At 41.7% G+C, this 16497-nt stretch overlaps 1 long non-coding RNA gene across 2 annotated transcripts; it reads right to left on the bottom strand.

The window, feature by feature from the left end:
- Window positions 1-12162: 12162 nt before the first annotated feature.
- On the bottom strand, window positions 12163-16084 carry LOC135485728 (uncharacterized). Of its 2 annotated transcripts, XR_010446613.1 has the most exons (5): window positions 15265-16084; window positions 14531-14594; window positions 14103-14179; window positions 13825-13895; window positions 12163-13604 (listed from the first exon to the last, which is right to left on the bottom strand). It is a non-coding gene; the product is annotated as an uncharacterized LOC135485728 (long non-coding RNA). The 2 variants fall into 2 exon arrangements; XR_010446612.1 differs by having other exon boundaries at window positions 14531-16083.
- Window positions 16085-16497: the final 413 nt, after the last annotated feature.

The following is a 16497-nucleotide window of genomic DNA, read 5'->3' as shown; positions in this document are numbered from 1 at the left end:
AGATTTTATAAAGACAGAATCTAAAAGTCACCGGTAAACAACATAGGTCAAAGGTCAATGAGTGCGAAAGTCTTGCAATGACGCAACAGTTACTTGCACTTGAAACTATCCCTTTCACTCAACAGTGAAAGTGCACTCAACAGTGAAAGTGGCTTCATCTTTCTGACCCCAATGCATTTGCCATGTTTGTCAAATCATTTCCATTCAGAGAGAGCAGGGTGTTCTTCAATAGACCCTTAATGATGAAGAATGAATCCAATAGCCTAGCACCGGCCATCTAGTTCGTACCCTAGGCATCAGGCATTAAACATTTCAGGAGTACAGGTAAGGGTCTTGAATAACCGCTACGCTGTGATAACAGTTGATCAGGGGTTGTATCCCCAACTGATGGAGCTGAAATGGTCAGTGCCCGCCTTTAGAGATACCCTAATTCCAAGACTAGGTGGGTTACATATCACTATGAATTTTTTGAAAGTGCTAGGGCAACATACAGAAGATTCTGGTATACATGAGCTGTGGGTTGAAAGTGGTTTACTTGGGCCAAATTCGGCTGACAAGGTTAAAGACGGAAAATCTTACGCAAAAGCAATGAGGCCACACAAATTAACTTGGCAAGCGCTATGGCTAATCTTGATTCCGCATTTCAAAAACAATCTGCAGAGTCAAGATCCCAAAACATGCCAAACACTGGAGAATTCACTAGCTAACAAAGAGTTTGACACTTTACTGGACATAGTGGGTTCTGAGACCCTTCGGCAACATCTCGCTGTCTTCGTTGAAAATCAACGGACAGATCCAAACTTCAAGTTCTCTAGGGAATACCTAAGGATGGTGACTATACTGCTTGCATTCGTTCGGGCACAGAGAGAAGGGTTGTGGACGCTACACTTGGAATCGTTCCGAGAAATGTTGCCATTCTTCTTTCGATACGATCACGTGAATTACGCAAGATGGGGCTGTGTTTACCTGTCACAGATGCATCAGCTCCCACCAGAAGTGGAGGAGGAGTTCCTTCTTGGCAACTGTGTTGTTAAAGGGTCGGACCAAAGATTCAACCAAGTAGATCCAGATCATAGCCTGGAATGGCTTAATGGTGTAGGGAAAAAAAGTGGTGGAATCATCGGAATAACCAAAACAAATTCAGCCCTGGCAAGATGGACACTCTCGTACAACCACAGGACATGCATTTCAATGCAGACGTATGAAATGATGAATGTTGGAGTGGACACTGGTTACGTCCATAATGAAGCCAACTCATCCCGCACTAAACGTGACAACTGCGACGAAGAACTCATACTTCAAACTCTCCTGCGATTCAAAGTATTTGCTGAGGAATCTTCTAGTCGACCAAACCTCCTTAACTGCGCAACAAAAGATGTTGCAACTTCTGAAATAGAAGAGTCACTGCTGAACGCAAAAACATTAGGGCAGCAGCAGGTGGAAAACTTTGTCAAAGTGAGACTTGTTGAAAAATCAACTGATTACTGAGATCGACTTCCGAAGGTGAAGGCTCCCACGTTTTCCTCACTCTATGAAATAGGAACCAAGAAACCCAATGGAAAGATCGAAACCACAAAAGCAGACAGAAACTTTTTGCAGAGACTAACTGTAGCGTACAGAGCTGGAAGACCAGTTGAACTGGCTAGAATACTTAACTATGAACTGATGAAGGTGCCAATCAGCATTGTTGATACGTCTGGCGAACTTAGAACGGGTGTTAAGGCCATTTTATTTGACATTCTTATCAAGAGTGTATCATGCCCCTCAGAAATCGCCTTTTATGGGCCTTCCTGTTTGATCATTGATGGGCAAGCTGCAGTTATGTCACTTGGAAAACCTTACACGGCGAACACCTTTGGTGATTATGCAGACGAATTTGTAAAGTTCATTTTCTGGCAAGGCCGGGCTTACAGCCGAATTGATGTTACCTTCGATCGATATAGAGACATTTCAATCAAAGTTGGAACTAGGGTCAAACGTACGAAGAAGTCAAGGCCAGTTCGTCGCCTGATTGAAGATAGAGATGTGCCACTCCCCAACAAATGGCCTGACTTTCTCGCATCAACTGATAACAAGACAGAGCTTGGTCAGTTCCTGTCGAATGCACTCCTGGCAGCGGCACCCCCTGAAAAAGTGGTTGTTGTTGGTGGAGGTTTCGCTTCTGAAACAGAAGTCCAGAGTTCAGATCCTGCAATGAACACTACTTTGCTACAAAGCAATCACGAGGAAGCAGATACCAGAATGATTGTACACTGCCTTCATGCCGATGCACCAAACATTGTGGTCGCAGCGCGTGACACAGATGTGTTGGTGCTGTTGCTTGCCAACTTCAGTAAAATGTCTTGCGTAAAACTTTGGATGAGAGCAGGAACAATTAAGAAACCGAAGTATGTTCCTGTGCATGACATAAAGTTGGAACTTGGACTTGCTGATCATGTCTATGAGACATTACCAGCATTTCATGCGTTGACAGGATGCGATACGGTTTCATTTTTCTCAGGACACTCAAAGAAAACAGAATGGGGTATCTTCCTTGAACACAACAGTCTGCTTCAAGATCTTGGCAAGTTTCCGACACCATCAAAGAAGGTCACAGAAGATGCTGAAAAGTTCATTTGCCATATCTACAAGGAACCATCTGAGAATTGTAATCAAGCCCGCATTAAACTGTTCAACAAATGCCATGCAACGGAGACCCTACCTCCCTCTAGTGATGCAGCAAAGTTCCACATAGAGCGTGCAAACTACCAAAGTTTCATTTGGAGAGAGGCCAGTAATCCAATGACAGATCTGCCACCGCCGACTGATTGTGGATGGAAACTCGTTGATGACAAGTTGTCACCGGTTCTTACAACTTTACCGTCAATTCCAAAGGGATGCCGAGAACTTACTCAGTGTGGTTGCAAGAAAGGTTGCAGTTCTGAAAGTTGCTCATGTCGGAAGTGGGGGAAACAGTTCTGCACTGAGGCCTGCAAGTGCAATGCCAGTGAAACACCATGTCCAAACAGGCCAAAGTAGGGGGGGGGGGGTCAGAGCTTACACAGTTAAGCTAATTGGCATTCCCCTGGATGGCTCCTCCTTCCAGCCAATCAGTCTGACAGACTGCAATTGATTCAGGATTAATTAAGAATACATGTGATAATGATCAACTGCCTGCAATCCAAACATGTTTGCCATGAAGTGCATTTTGCGCCTTTTGTGCCATGTAAGTGCACTTTGCGCCTTGTGACCGTTGGCCTTAATTAAGTGGATAATTAGTCAAATATTGGCATTTAGTGTAGAAAACAATATTGCTTCAACACCACTATTATATAGGACTCAGGTAAACCACTTCACTGATGGTATTTAAGGCAACAATTCAAGTGAATTAAAAAAGTATGTCAAAAAAACGAAAAGTTGCTTCATTACGGATATATTCACAAAAATCTGATTTTTTCCCTTCACAATTCCCTTTACTTTCATAATTGTGAAAAGCTGTAGTAACCTTACCAGACAAAATACTGTAAAATAATTGAAATGTACAGATAGGTGATGTAAAATAAAATATTTTTTAAAAAATTTTGAATTTTGCACTCATTGACCTTTGACCTTAATTAGTGACCTATTTACGCATTTTTGGGCTTAGCAAACAACAGATTCGTATTCAGCACGAAAAACTACCCCAGAACAAGAGGCCCAAGGGCCTGGCGCTCAGCTGAGTTGTTGCTGCGTTGTTCGTATATATTACATTACTCGTCAAACTCTACTAAACTAAGGACTCAAAGCCTAAGGATATTAGCTTCTGGATGTGTAACAGTGAATTACGGTAGACTGGCGCAATCTACTTCAAGCAAGCTCCACCCTTGCAATGTGTGCGCAAACAGATAACCTAACCTATATTGGACCATCAATTCTACACACAGCAACATGATTCATCCTCAGCTGTTACCATGATGATGATGATGATGATCCTTTTCGCAAATTGGTCGTCTTCTGTCTTTCTTCCATACCTCAGTGCCACCGAATGTAGTCTGCCCTTGTGGAGGGATCCTTTCAGCACCGGGACACAAGAATCCATGCGAATTGGATCACATGGAGAGACTAGCCCAATCACCCGCTTTTGGCTGGGTAGAAATGGGTAAATCTCGCAGACTGGACCTTAAACTCTACTGCCGACGTGTGAGGCCGGTCTGACAGATGAGTAAGTGGGGTCCACCTAATGCAGAAGGCACCAGTTTCCCTAACTAAAAGGGTAACATTAACAAAATGCTCTACCCAACTCTATTATTGCCTAAAGGCCCGTGTACACTAGTAAAATATTAGCAACATTTTTACATTTCCAGTTGCAACAAATGTTGCAAAAATGTTGCGTAGTGTGTACAGAGCAAAACGCGTCTTACAACATGTTGTAAAATTGTTGCAAATTAAATGCAATGCAATTCCTTGTTGCATGTTGTAAAAATGTTGCAAACTCTTCAGCCAATCAGAAATAGGATTTGCGTCATGTGATCTACCGGAGTTCATGTGACTTGAACAAGAAGCAGGTATAGCAACTCTCAAGTGAGTGTCTTGCTTCGTAGGGTGATGAAACCTTTTCTAGAAGTTTTTGTATGACGGCTTGTCAGTCAGCCGCAACTCCTTTAGGCTGCGTATCCATCGGCTGTTCCGTGCCCTGCACAACATTCCCTTTTTACCGCCTGGCGCGCCACACGGACAATGAACCTTCGTTGGTGTTATTGATCGTTCCCATATGTTATGCCGTGTCACATTGCGGGCATATATGCACTGTGGATTGGGAATATAGGCCCATATTGGGATTGAACATGTCCATTCTTTTGCGAGTGAACAACACGGAAGCAATGTCTGGGGCGAAATTTATTCAAGAGGTTCATCAACGGGAACTACTCTGGGACCCCGAAACTGATGATTATCATAACAAGCACAAACCTGTAATTTGTTGCTTAAAAGTCAGGTTTTATATACATGTACATGTCAATTTGATGTTGCAAGTGAAAATACAAGTTACTTGTATTTTCATTTTCAATATTCATAAGAAATTGTCTTCTGAAATAATGACAGCGTGCGGATAAACGCGATTGACCGCTGCGAAATGAGGACTACAAAGGCCTACATGACCAAAAAGGAATATCCAATGGAGACTCAGGGCATAGTGCCAGGTCACAAGGCTGTTACGCCATAACGCCACACTACACAAGGGCATACCCTATGGATACGCGGCCTTAACAGGCAGTGGTATGCCCCATCATCCACCCTCATTTTGATCCAGGGCCTGGTCCATATTCTCTTTGGTTATTTCGCCGCCTCTTCCGTCTCTCAACAATGACAGCTAAAATTGCTGCAGAAGCACTCAAAACACATCTTCTCTCCTTGGAATCATCCATTTTCCCTCCAAAATACCTATTTCCCTTTGTTCCCACTAAAAAGTTTGCAACAATTTACCAACATGTTGTAAAAATGTTGCTAATTTGTTGCAATTTTGTTGCTAGTGAACACAGGGCCTTGAAGGGCTTGTTGCAAAATTGTTGTAAAAATGTTGGTAAAATGTTGGTAAAATGTTGGTAAAATGTTGCTAATATTTTACTAGTGTACACCCTGCTTAAGTCAAGTGAAACTCTTGACAAACCTTAGCAGAATGCCACCATTGAAATGTTGATAATAATGATAGCAAGTAAAAACTTTAAACAGATAGACTTGATTTTTTTAACCAACTGCCACATGCGGTTTTCTTTATTTAGTAAATTTTGAGGTAAGTATTACAGAATGAAATACTTGAATACTAGAATTGCCTGGCTCTTCTGATGATTGCACTGGTGAACACCAAGTCGATGGGATGTGCAAGGTCATAGCTCGATCCTCTCTCTTGGTCATCTTTGAGATGTGGTCACCAAATATGTTCAAATGCAGCTGCAGATCATTCCTGTCCTGCAAAACATGATGAGGAGATAACATTTTAATTTTGATAGAATAGGTAAGCTAGCCAAGTTTTATATCAAATACAAGGCCAACAACAACTGATAAGGCGCTAGGGCCGAATGATCAAGGAAGTTCATTGATGATATGATTGGGAATACATTGTGATAAGAGTGATGAATCGGCCCCGTTTGAAGCATTGTGCTATGTACAGTGTGCAAGTGTCAGTGTGTATCATAGCGCATTTATTGTTTGTTGACATTTCAAATCGCTGGAGTCGATCCTCAATTACACTGTTTATGTACATTGGCAACCTTACCCGATGATATCAGAACGATGTTTATTATTGTCTTGTTTATTCACATTAGTTCTGCTATGTGACAAGAGTTATTTGTTAAGAAATCCATGATTTAAAGCCGGACTTTGACATCGTTTCTCAGACCAACCAAGCTGCATTTCGCAGATCGTTTTTCAACGATCGTCGACGAACTATTTCAAATTAATCACATCCAATTAAACAATCCAAGCCTTTCCTAATGTCATCAACATGCAATAACACAAGCAGCCAAATATTATCGCCTTTGAAATTGTGAATTTAATGAGAACTTACCTCTGAATTGACAGAACGCGATCTATTCCATAGCATGGTCTCCTTACGTCTGAACTGCGCAGACTCGAGACGTGACGTTCGCTGCACGTGTGATTGGACGTGGGATAACTCGCGCGAAATTTAAAATGCTCTTCTTGGGGGTGCTCACTAAATTGCGCCAGTAACACCACCTGGTGAGAAATTCATGAACTACGCCTATTGATAATGAAAGAGAAAGCTTTGCCCTATAAAATTAGATTTGATTCATGATCCCCAACTGAGAAATCAGCTGCTGGAAAAGTTTTTGGAAAATTTCGCTCGGTGCCACCTAGTGGCCAAACTGCTCATCCTGCCGGACCCACATTTGGTCTATTCAGGAGTCCTGAAGGGTCTCAACGCCTCAGAGGGAAGATCTATCGCCTATCCGCCATAGTTTTGAAACGTGCCTGTTTAACGGACAGACAGACAGACAGACAGACAGACAGACAGACAGACAGACGGACACTCATTCTACCATTTACTCATATGAATAGCTCAGCTTTTCAGCTGAGCTAAAAAGTGGCTTGCTTGCTTTTACTCAAAAATGCCTCATGAATTCACGTTTCCCAGAAATTTGACTAGTCTATCCAGTGGATTTAAGTCATTTAGAACCTGAGCAGAGGGTCAAGGTCGAGGACATGCTAAGGGAATGCAGTGATGCCTTTGCAAAGGATGAGTCTGACATTGTATGCCTGGTTTGCAAATGCATATCAAACTCAAAGACCCTACCCCATGCAACCAACATTACCGAACTGTGCCTAAGCCATTATATTAAGAAATCCGTGAACATTTAGAGGATCTCACCAGGAGGGGGATTATGCGCAAATCAAACTCTAGCTAAACTGTAAAAATTAGTCCGGTCCCATGGGTACGAGGATTAATTTTCCTGTGGGTTCAGTTGACCCACCAAAGCTACTTGAACCTAGAAATGGGTAAAATACACCTAGGTGGGGTTCAGTGAGCTTGGATGTGACGCCCCAGGTGGGCCGCAGTGGGCACAAGCACCTTGTGGGTTCTACAATTCCATGGGTAGCAAACGTAGATGGGCAATAGTGACTTAGGTAACCGGGCAAAATGGGTTTCTCCTACCCATGTGTAACCCATGTGTATATTAGACCCATGGTAGCCGATCCCATGGGAACGATGATTATGTTTTCCATGAGTTCAGGTGACCCACTCAGGTGATCACATCACACCTATCAATGGGTAAAATGGACTGGTTGGGTTCAGCGGGCTTGGATGGGACAACCCAGGGTGGGCACAAGCACCTTGTGGGTTCTACAATCCCATGGATAGCAATCGTTGATGGGTAAGAGTGACTTACTGTTGTGGTCAAAATGGGTTGTTCTTACCCACGTGTAAGTTAATAGACCTATGGAAACCAGTCAATGGTTACGTTGATTAGTATTTTCCCATGGGTTCAGTTGCCCCTTGTAGATCACTGAACCTTCATCAGTGAGCTTGGATGGGGCAGCCCATGGTGGCCGGGAGCCCTGGGCAAAAGCAGCTTGGGTTCTACAATCCCATGGGTAGCAAACGTAATGGGCCATGGTGACTTGTTGTTTTTAAAATGGGTTGCCCTTACCCATGCGTTGGTTCGACCTTTGGGAGCCAGACCCATTAGCATGGCGATTAATTTCCCTATGGGTTCAGTTGACTCGCCATTCTCACCTAAAAGTGTAAAATAGATTAAAGGGACCTACTTCTGTCCGACGAGCTTGAATAGGACAGCCCATGGTAAGCAGCCATGGGCTCAAGCATCGTGGGCTTACCATTCTGTGGGTAACAACAAGCTCATGGGTCCCATTTTCCGTGGGTGATAAAAATAATGGGTCAGACTTGCTGGCCTTGGGAGTCAACAATAAGCTGCTTCTACATGTGGGTTTGCTGGACCTTCTGAAATCCTCTTGTCCCATGGGTTAAACGCTGGTGGCACATTGGACCCAATAGGTTAATGTTCCCGAAGAATGGTCTCAATACCCACTTGCGGGCACATGGTACCCATAAACAAGCCAATACAGACCTACCATTTTCCATGAAAATAACCGGGCACACTAGCAGCTGCTCTTGGCAGTCACGTTGGCCCGTATAACTCGTGGGTAGGCCGTCTACGCCTACAAATAACGAGTCGTTCTTGCCCTTGATTGGTACCACATATACCATTTTGCCGACAAAGGAATCAGGCCTATATTGTAGGTTTAAGGTCGAGCAAACCCACACGTAAGAGCACCTTATTGACTACATACAACAATTTCATTAGACTGCATGAGATGAGAGTCCTATGAGCATTTTCCATAGGCCAGGGGTTATAAAAATAAGGGGTTAACACAATTTCTAGGTTATTTAGGTGCTTCTAGCTCCCCGTTGGTCATTGGACCTTCATCCTTCCGCCCATTGGTATATTGGTCCTTCATCCTTCGGCCCATGGGTAAATACCGTACCTCCGACCCCGAGTGCGTTTGGGTTCTGGTAATGCATCGACTGATCTCGACACATCAAGTTGTTGACAGCGCCTAGTACTGTGTGTTCCATGCATTTCACTGTATTGATGAGTCTTTAGATACCAGGTTTGATGGAGAACGAGGTTGGCCCTTGCTGAAGTGGCGCGAATTCATCCATGCCCCGCCCGCGTGCGCCCAACTCCCAGGCATGTACTGTGAGTCAGTGTGTAACGTTACACGTGTTTGATTGGGATGCTGGCCTACATGTACAAGATCATGAGATGTACATCAAAAGGTCTCCATTTTGATGTTTGTCATGTTCGTGCTTTCTCTTCGGTTTTAGGCCTATTTAGAGAGTAAGTACGAGCTTTTGTATGTAGGCCTGTTGCTGGTCTAGCCAGAGTAATAAAATTGATGAAACCCGGTGTAATGTTTTTGAGTGTTTCTGTTTTTGAGTGTTTCTGTTTTTGAGTGTTTCTGTTTTTGAGTGTTTCTGTTTTTGAGTGTTTCCCCTCATTGTTTGGGAACGCTCAAAAATAGATTGACAAGTTTTTCTGTGTATCCCCCTATTGAAAAGTCGTGGTCTCTCTAGCTGCCTATTGTTTGGAATCGGAATACCAAAATCTAAGTTGGCTGCTGGCAGCCATATTGGATTTTGGAACACGCCCAAAATTGATAGAGAGCATCCCCTGAATGACCATTGCACCACAAAAGTTTGAAGTGTGTCAAACCTCTAGTTCTTCAGTTAACAATCGAATACCAAAATCTAAGTTGGCTGCTGGCAGCCATATTGAATTTTGGGTCAGGCCCAAAATCGACAGGGAACCTCCCCTACACAACCTCATCACACCACATAAGTTTCAGGTCTGTCACTCACTTGGTTCTTGAGTTACAGGTCGGAATGCGAAAAACCAAGTCAGGCCTGGCAGCCATCTTGCATTTCAGATCGGGCCCAAAATAGATAGGGAACCTCCCCTACACTAGGTTATAACACCACATAAGTTTCAGGTCTGTCACTCACTCGGTTCTTAATTTACGGGGCGGAATACAAATCACCAAGTCGGGGACCTGGTGGCCATCTTTGATTTCGGGTCTGGCCCAAAATCGATAGGGAACCTCCCCTACCATAGACCATTACACCACAAAAGTTTGAAGACTGTTGGACCTCTGGTTCTCCAGTTAACGAGCGGAATGCCAAAATCTAAGATGGTGGCTGGCGGCCATCTTTGATTTCGGGTCGGGCCCAAAATCTATAGGGAACCTCCCCTACCATAGACCATCACACCACAAAAGTTTGAAGACTGTTGGACCTCTGGTTCTCTAGTAAACGAGCGGAATGCGAAAATCTAAGATGGCGGCTGGCGGCCATATTGGATTTTGGAACGCGCCAAAAAACAATAGGGACTTTGACACACTAGGCCTACACTAGGCCTACACCCCCTAAAAATTTCAAGTCAGCCGAGCAAGGGGTTCTTGAGTTATAGTCTGGAATTCAGTCCGGCGGACGCGGACGCGGCGGCGGCGGCCGGAAACCACCCAAGTACATAATGCCCCCACTTTAGCGGGGGCATAATTAGCCTCCTGTGCATTGGTGCATGCAAACACTAAAATGTTTGGTTTTTGCTTATTTAGGGTCAAATAAATCAGCCAAAAGTTTTGAAAGTTCTTAGCCACACTATCGGGAACTGAGGTTAAAGACCTCATCTCTCAACTTGGGCTTCAAAAAAAATCCAGAAATTACTCCGGTTGGAAATCAACTCAGTAAGTACATATATAGGCTAGGCTAAAAACAAAATTGAAACAAGAGGATGTCCGATGTAAGCCTGTCGTACCCCCAGATTTCATTTGTAGTGTCAATCAAAAGGATATGCTGGCTAGAAAAATAGAAGAAATCCACATCCACAACCCCGGGTCCACAACAACGCAGTGCAATCATGTGCATGTTTCTGCGTCCTACTAAAGTAAACTTACACTTTAAAATTTAAAGTGCAAAAGTTGACAATTGAACTGCCTCAGTTTTTGCATCCACATGCAGTGACATGCATTCTTGATTAAACTCTTTTCCCAAGCTGTGGTTTTTAGCTCACCTCTCGGAAGAAGTGAGCTTTTGCATTAACGTGGCGTCTGTCGTCGTTGTTCGTTAGCAGGGCTCGTTTGGTAACTGTAGTGTTAAAGCTATGGTCACGCTCAACAGTTATTCCCGGCCTGGCCTTTCCATTGTGTGGAGCTGCAAATTGCTCCCCCCCCCCAAAAAAATGACAAGATCACTTAGAAAATAAAAAATACAGTTTGAATTCTCATTCCAGAGTGATGGCACCTCTCCGTGGTCAAATCCTGAATCCTAACACCAACTTTGAAGTCACCCATTGTCAATGAAATGGAAAAAAAAGAAAACAAGCCTATCGGCGTCTGATTCACAATGTGGTTTGTGAGGAGTGTCATAGTCGTCAACAGTGTAGCTTACGTATTTCGAAGACCAGTGGAATTGGCGGCGTCAAATTATTAGTGAAATTTATAATTTACAAATTACAAATTTCGTTTATTGAAACCGTGTAAAAAGTTACATTTTACATAAGATGAAAGTACAATGACCATAAGCATGATGAACTAAATAACTGGTGTGACATTGTTGTGGATTTGGTGGTGTGCAGCTGGAGGAGTGGACAATGTCACAACCAGGGTTCCTACATTATGTACAGTGGAACCTCCGTTAGTAGACACCTCTCTATTAAAGACAACCTTTCCAATAAGGACACTGGTTTTGGTCCCAAATTGGTTGTTTCCATTCAATTTTGACTTCTCTAATCAGTCTTTGGGTGTTCCGAATGCTTGACACATTTCGAACATGTTTTGGTTGGAAACAACCCTACAGTCTTACACTTATGGCTGAATGAATGACAGTGCATTTTCGTGTAAGCTCGGTGACGAAATGCTGCGACACTATTCGTCACCAACATGCTTGATGGGTGGTGCCATCTGCACAAAGGACGATGAATTAAATAACTGATGTGACATTGTCGCTGCATTTGCAGGTGTCCACATCGAGGAGTAGATGATGTCACTACATGTACCAGGGTTTGTACTTTCATATACAGTGGGCCTACTTTTTGTGGACACCTTTCTATTGAGGACAACCTCTTTAATACGGACAGTAGTTTTTGGTTCCAAATTGGTTGTTTCCATTCAACTCGACTTCTCAGTTTAGGACACCTCTCTGTTAAAACAGCACTTTTCAGTCCCTGGCGCATTTCTGGAAATTTCATGCTATAGAGCAATTGGTTCAGCTAAGTGACAAGAACAGTACTATAAGACGGTTTTAAAAAGTTGAAAATTATTTATTTAAATGACATATGAATGGTTCAGCAGTAATTGGCAGTGTGCATTATGTAATGAAATATGATTTACATAATATAACATTTTTGTGACAAATAGTACAGATGATGGATAAATCGATACAGTGGATAGCTGTTAGAATATGCAATACATGCAATAGCTTTTGTTTTTATTGAGATTTTGCGAGAACCAAGTGGTATTTTGACAAGATAATAGAAAGCCAATAACACTACAAGAACATGACTTCAATACATTGACATTGTAGTACTTGGTATACTAAAAATATTCAAAGATGGGTATCTTGAGTTAAAGTACAAGATGTATGAATGAAGGAGGCACTCGGGTAAGAAATGGTGTCGCTAATGAAAGATTAGAATTAAGACATATCTCTGTATTTCATGTGGTGTACTGACAAATGGTGCAGTTTGTTAGCAATTTTGTACATAGTTGGTGTGTCATGTTTATTCATACATCTTGCTATATAAAAGCGAGTGAGAGAGGCATTGTGACATTAGAGTGTTGTATATCTATAGAATATGTGACCCGTCACAGCAAAACCAGGTACATGTCGCACAGAAGATGAGCCTAAATGACACCAGGAGATAATGGAAGAAATTGATGTGCTCATATTTTACAAAAGGCAGACAATAGATAAATGAACAAACAGTCCGTCTCAACCTGCCAAGCTCAGAGCGACATGCGTCTGGTTTTGCTGTGACGGGTCACATATACAAAGTTTACATAAAACAAGATTTGTATGTTTATTTAGGAGGAGTACAAAAGTTGTATATAAAATGCCGACTTCATAATGATTTATAGGACACAAAATTTGACATGACAGCATTTTATAAAATATGAATAATCTATAATGAGAATAGTTTTGTAGCACCAATGATTTGAAAATACTGAATTTATTTATTGCATGAATAGAACACAAAAAACAGGATGATTACATGATTGTCACATGGGTGAAATATATTGTCATGGATGGGCATTGGGAACAAAAAGAATTGCTGTTATCAGCTGCATTGGTAGCGATTGCTTTAGCTGATTTTCAGAAACTGACAGGAATGAGAATGTTGATATAGTGTTGAAAAAATATTTTTATAACATACATTGCATTCAAATAACACTAAGAAGTAGACGAGTACTAATTTCGCACACTTGAAAATATATGGACATTGACTGTCACTGGTAGTGGTAGTAGAGTAATTACATGCCATCAGCAGCACTAATTCAGACAGTTTTCGCTGTGCTTCAGTAACTGACTGGAATGACTAAGTTTGATTGTGCTGAAATGATACATAATAACGTACATTGCATAAACAAAATGATTACAAGATTTGTACTGTCTTGAAATATATGGACAGGGACAGTCACTGGAAGTTTGACATGCCATCAGTTGCACTGCTCCCGACAGTTTTCACTGTGCTTCAGTAACTGACTTGAATGACTAAGTTTGATTGTTCTGTATTTGCCTCCATTTGGATTTTGTGAACAAAAGTTACTAACCTTGTGTAATTGAAGTGTCGAATTCGCCTTGGTCGAAATGATAATACAGTAAATAAATCTATTGAATGTTGCTGAAAAGAAAACATTTACTACGTTAGAAGCCATGTACATGATAACACCACCACCACCATTATCAATATCATCACAAGTCAACTGGGGAATATGTGTGATATTTGTTAAAAACTTGCGTATATGGTATTTGCAGGTCTATTGTATTGTAACATATTTTTCACTTTCAAAATTAACTTTTTTACTAGAAATTATGAATCAATACTAACCGTAAGAAGCGTATGAAATTACAGAAGGCCTTCGTCGAAAATATGTAATGTACTTGTACTCATTCGTGTCATTAAACCTGAAAGCAGCACAGCATAACAGTGAAATTACCGTGACATCAATGGATGTCAAACTAACGTAGTGACGTAAATTTGAATTCGCAGTGCACAATTTCACAATTAAGGTTTTGAACACATTGAGAACTGAAAAACTTCATACAAATGCTTTCACACCAATGATATGATTGTGGCGCTCCTGATGAGGTATCGCCCTCTGCTAAACAGCTTTGGTCGTAACTAGGGTAAATGTTTTTTTCAAGTGATATGAGCGATGCAATACCTTAAATACCACCAGCGCCACGTAGCAGTCAATGAAGTTGTGCTGGTACCCCATTAACGTCATGCTTCAAATTTGAAGAAATTAATATTACCTTCATCAAGTACGTAATATTTATACACCAGGCCTTTGTCGAAAATGTAGATCTCGAAGTCTAACTGTAATGAAAGAAAACATCAATGTGACAATATGGTCTACTATTTATGAGGGGGAGAACGGGTATTTTCGGGACACTGGGATGGGCCGAAAATAACTGTCGGGATTCGGGATAGACACCCTTATTTTAGCGGGATTCGAGACAAGCCGTGTTTTGCGTCACGATTCGGCTAAAATTGCATATTGGGAAACGGGATAAGCCTTTTTTCCTAACGGGACGTCGAGACAGTTACCCCGCCCCCTTCCCCGTTCCCACCCTCATGACATGTAGCATTGATTGTATTGTAGGCCTATTGTTACTCACAATCTATTTTTTTGTAATTGATACTGGTAGTATCAATGTGAAATATGCCACACGTTGGGAGCATGCAAGGCCTAGTACAATACACCATCATCACAATCAAATATTTCAATAATACACTGTCAACGAGAGTGAATGTTCAACCATCAATCACGTGCATTGTAGTGTAGCCTACATCCCCCATGACGGCTTGCGCCCCGCTGACACGACGAGCACATGGCTGAGCCAATCCATCGCCTATACACTACTTTACAAAAATCGACACCTACTGAAACTTTCACTAATTATTCTCGGAAATGTACTTTATCGTTACATCAATAAATGCACATTCGAATTTCAAAACTACCACTTATTTTTGCCGTGAAACTGACCTGAGTTATCGAAACACCGCCACTACGAAAAGAGGAAGAAGCAGGTCCGCATTTATCGAAATATTGCTAAATATAATTGTCAAAATGTCGACCAAATTACCAATTAAATCACAATAAACTTATCAAATGTTCACTCATGCCTTTGGGTGAAAAAATACTGATTTTTCAATCATTCTCAATTTTACAAATCACCAATCACAAAAAGAAATAATGATGCAATTACCCAAAATAGATGAGATTTGACCACTGGTATAATTCCGCCATCTTGGATATCGGCATCGTCACCACCACTTCAAATTCTAAAGTCTTATTCAGGCCTAATATGTGTCACCTGCTGTGGTAAAATGGCTTGTTTTATCAATAAATAACAAAATATGATCTTTGTAAATAAAATCGGAGATCTTCTGGTGTGTTTTTATGTGAATTTATTACGAACTATCAATGCAGCGCAGGGCAGCCATCGTGTTCTCATGCGTAGTGGCGATGCGATAGCCATCCGCGGCACTGCTTTTCAAGATGGTGGCAATTGCCCAGTGCTAGAGGCGTTGTAAGGAAAATTGAGAACAGGCCCCTAATGAATGAACTCTCAACGATATCGATATATTTTCGTAATTCCAGCACAACTGTTCAACAATGAACGTCCACCGACAATCCCACTTAACGAATATTAATATCAATTCATATCATGTATCTTAAAACGCTTTTATTTCATTTTAAAAAGAGTTATCGAGTGAACGATGACCTCCTACCGTACCCTCGAAATAAACAGCCAAAATGACCACAAAAACACCTTTTTAGAAAAAAACAGCGATTTTTACGAAATAAATGTCATCAGAGACGAAACTAGACACTAATTTAGCTAGGTATGCACAGTAATAGTACCTGAAGTGATCGATTTCAAGGAGAAAATACACTGAAAACAACTTTTCAGGAACAGAAATAAGATCACATTGTGAATAATTAAAGAAGAGCATCATTTGTAAGCCTATCCTCCACTGACATGTATAGGCCCTCTTGTTCGTGAAATGCCTTCCTGTAACAATTAAATCTTTCATTTCCAGGTCTCTTTCAAGAACAAATTTTCCGAGGCGGTAAGGGCAGCAAGGAAGAGGGAGAAGCGAGTCCTTCAGCTGAATCAGCATGATGATAATTCGTCCAACTTCCAGTTGAAGAAGGCTAAATACAAGGGCATCGCCATCAGTGTTGATCCTGGGAAATCACGTGATAGTCAGA

Source organism: Lineus longissimus, chromosome 3 (assembly GCF_910592395.1).
Source record: "Lineus longissimus chromosome 3, tnLinLong1.2, whole genome shotgun sequence".
Lineage (NCBI taxonomy): Eukaryota > Metazoa > Nemertea > Pilidiophora > Heteronemertea > Lineidae > Lineus > Lineus longissimus.
The sequence above is the reverse complement of the archived record's forward strand: the minus strand, read 5'-3'. Positions and strand labels throughout refer to the sequence as shown.